The sequence below is a fragment of the Mus caroli genome, chromosome 19 (assembly GCF_900094665.2).
Source record: "Mus caroli chromosome 19, CAROLI_EIJ_v1.1, whole genome shotgun sequence".
NCBI lineage: Eukaryota > Metazoa > Chordata > Mammalia > Rodentia > Muridae > Mus > Mus caroli.
This window is the reverse complement of record NC_034588.1, coordinates 5,986,074-5,990,022: the sequence shown is the minus strand read 5'-3', so window position 1 is coordinate 5,990,022 and position 3,949 is coordinate 5,986,074. Positions and strand designations below refer to the sequence as shown.

Here is a 3,949-nt window from a genome sequence, read left to right as displayed (position 1 = left end):
GGGGGGGGGGGGCGCTGTTACTTATTGGCTTGCTTCCCCTGCCTTGCTCAGCTTGCTTTCTTATAGAACCCAAGACCACCCACAATGGGCCCACCCACCCGTGATCACTAATTGAGAAAATGCCTTACAGCTGAATCTCATGGAGGCATTTCCTCAAGGGAGGCTTTCTCTGTGATAACTCCAGCTGTGTCATGTTGACATACAAAACCAGCCAGTACAGCCTCCATGTGGTTGCTGAGAATTGAACTCAGGACCTCTAAAAGAGCGGTCAGTCCCTGTAACCACTGAGCCATCTTTCCAGCCCCTATTTTTGTTTTGTTTTGAGACAGGGTTTGTCTGAATAGCCCTGGCAGTTCTAGAACTCTATCTAGACCAGGCTGGCCTTGAACTGGGAGATAAGCCTACCTATGTCTCTGGAGTACTGGGATTAAAGGTGTGTACCATCTCCACCCAGCTGGAACTAGAACTTTATTGTTGTTGTTATTGTTTGCTTTTGAGATAAGTTCTGGTCTAATCTTTGCTAGCCTTCAATTACTGTGTATTCTAGGCTAGCTTTGAATTCCTGCTCCTTCTGGATCCACCTTCCAAATGTAAAGATTGCAGGTGTGTGTCACCTTTCCTATTTGTTTTTTTTTGTTGTTGTTTTTTAAGGGCCATGTGGCCAGTTGCTGAAGGATTACATCTTACAAAGTATGGCCCCAGTGTTAATTATGTTGAATTTCAGAAACTCTTAAAAGCTGATGCTGCTTGGTGAGGTGACTCATGTACATCTTAAAGCTTAGCTATAGGGAGGCAGAAACAATTGGGTAAGTTCCTGACCAGTCAGGGCTAGGAGAGACCTGTGAGACGCTGCCTCAATAGTAAATAACAACAGAGATGGGGCTGGAGAGATGGCTCATCGGTAAACAGCACTGACTGCTCTTCCAGTGGTCCTGAGTTCAATTCCCAGCACCCACATGGTGGCTCACAACCATCTACAATGGGATCTGATGTCCTCTTCTGGTGTGTCTGAAGACAGCTACAGTGTACTCATATACATAAAATAAATCTTAAAAAAAAAAAAAATAAGAGCCAGGCGTGGTGGCGCACGCCTTTAGTCCCAGCACTCAAGAGGCAGAGGCAGGTGGATTTCTGAGTTCGAGGCCAGCCTGGTCTTCAAAGTGAGTTCCTGGACAGCCAGGGCTATACAGAGAAACCCTGTCTAGAAAAAAAAAAAACAACAACAAAAAGACCCTGCCTCAATAATAAATAACAGAGACTTTGCCTCAATAATAATATTTAAAAGTGGATAACAAATGGAGAGCTGAAGCCTCTGGAATGACGTCTGGAAAGTGACAGAGGAAACTGACTTGCTTTTTCACTTCCCTTGCTGTTGAGTTACACAGTTATGCAAAGCTGCCTCCAGTGCCACCTGAGGAAGGCACTGCTGCTGGAGGTGTAATCGATGTCAAAATTGCTCTCCAAGAGGTGTCAAAGGCAGCCCTCATTCATGATGGCTAGCACAGGGCAAACACGAAGCTGCCAGAGCCTTCGACAAGCACCAAGCCCATTTCTGTGGGCTTGCATCCAACTGTGACAAGCTCAGGTGTCTCAAGCTGGCACAGACACTTTGTGTCAAGCACCAAACCAACCTAATTATACTTGACAAGAGGAAACTTGGGGAATGGTAGGCCTATGTAAAATCAATCCAGAGGCAAGCCACATAGAGCAGTAGGTTGCAGTTGTGTAGTGGTTAAGGGCTATGGCGAAGAATCTCAGGCGTAGGATGTCACTTGTCATCACGGAGTACTTCAAATGCAAGAAATGAAAAAATAAAGAGCCGGGCGTGGTGGCGCACGCCTTTAATCCCAGCACTCGGGAGGCAGAGGCAGGTGGATTTCTGAGTTCGAGGCCAGCCTGGTCTACAGAGTGAGTTCCAGGACAGCCAGGGCTACACAGAGAAACCCTGTCTCGAAAAACCAAAAAAAGAAAAAAGAAAAAAGAAAGAAAGAAAAGGAAATGGACTCCATTATGGTTTCATTCCCCTTGTTTTATCACCATTCCTGGACGAAGGTTCTGTCAATTTTCATCTCAGCCTTCATGTTGGATTTTGTATTTAAAATGTTCGTAGTTTTGTTTTTGTTTTTCCCGAGACAGGGTTTCTCTGTGTAGCCCTGGCTATCCTAGAACTCACTCTGTAGACCAGGCTGGCCTCGAACTCAGAAATCTGCCTGCCTCTGCCTCTCGAGTGCTGGGGTTAAAGGCGTGCGCCACCACTGCCCAGCTAAAATGTTCATAGTTGTAAGCCCACTCCACATAGTGGGATTCTGCCTCAGAAAACAAAACAAAATGTTCTTAATTGAAATTTTGATAAAATTGTAGGTTTACATTACTACCACACCTCCCACCTCCACTTGTTAGACAGGGTCTCACTGTGTGGTGCTTTTTGGGCCTGGGAATCACAGAGATTTTCTGCCTTCTGCCTTCTGCCCTTGGCCTGTGCTACCGTGCCTAGCTTTGATCTTTTAAAATCAGTAATAGGGAAATCTAAAGTTAGGATTCCATCTGCTCTAATGTGGTTCCAATGCTAATTAGGAAGAAAGGGAGGGAAGATAAGCTCTTTACAGGGTGAAGTGGAAATTTCTTAGGCCTGACACCTGTGTGAGCTCTTACTTGGTTGCCTAGGAGACATGACATATTGCTGAGGGCTCACTTACAGCATGGGATGCCTGTCCTTGAGACTGCCCATCTGTCTCAGGCATGTGCAATTAGGGATCAAACCTCTGAAAGTGTAAGCATGCTCACTAAAGAGTAGAATTCTTTGTGTGTAACAGAATGCCTTACAATAAAGTGTAGGTAGGGCTTGCTAACATCACCTGGTCCTGCTCGGAGGCAGGAAGGGCCTTACCCCTGAGCTCAGGCCACTCTAGCACTAGTATTTCTGTTCTGAGGGTGGAATTTTAGCACAGTGGTCCATCCCAGATAGCATCCACAGTAGCCACTTTTTTTTCCTGTGGTAATGTTGATCTCATTACTGCCTTCCTGAGCACCTGCCTCTGCCCCAGTTGGGAGTAAATAAACCCTAGACATATTATATACAGCTTTACCAAATCTGATAGTACCCCGCCAGGTCTGAGCCTTCTTCCATCCTGTCCTACCTCCAAGTGGCCAGTGGTTGTCCAGACATATAAATGTGAGCAGCCCAAATGCTACTGACAGAGCTGATAAATTAAGACCTCTGGGAATGGCCTCTCATAGTTGGACAGACACTTCAGTGTTCAGCAAGCATGGAAACCACACCAAATGTCAACATAACTGGAAGAGACTCAGCAGGGTCACTAGCCTCAGGTGGTGTTGCCATGGCAACCCCAGTTCCATCCATCTGGCTTTTTTTTTAGCTCAGTCCTAGAGGATTTTCTTTTCCAAGAGGCAGCAGCAACAGTATCAAAATCTCAAAGAAAGGGAGGTGGATGTGTATGGCCATGTTCTCATGCAGGAAGCTACTTTCTGGAGTTAAAAAATAAGGGCTGGAGAGATAGCTCACTAGTTAAGAGCTCTTGTGCTCTTTCACAGGACCTGAGTTCAATTACCCTCAGAACTACCTGTTGTTACCCCATCTCCAGGGGATCCAGCTAGTCTGGCTTCCTTGAGTACAGTCTGCTCATGTGCACACATACATACCTACAAATAAAAAATCATAGCAAATAAATCTTGGGGCTGGAGAGATGGCTCAGGAGTTAAAAGTACTTGCTCTTCCAGAGCACCAGCCTCAGGGGATACGATGCCCTCTTCTGACTTCCCTGGGCACCAGGCACAGATATACATGCATCAAAGCATACGTATAAAATAAATCCTTAAACATTTTAAATTACATGGTGGTGCATGCCTTTAATCCCAGCACTCGGGAGGCAGAGGCAGGCGGATTTCTGAGTTCAAGGCCAGCCTGGTCTACAAAGTGAGTTCCAGGACA

At 45.9% G+C, this 3,949-nt stretch overlaps 1 pseudogene; it reads left to right on the top strand.

Annotated features, from left to right (window-relative positions):
- The first annotated feature begins 655 nt into the window (after positions 1-655).
- On the top strand, positions 656-1,807 carry LOC110285973 (annotated as a pseudogene).
- Positions 1,808-3,949: the final 2,142 nt, after the last annotated feature.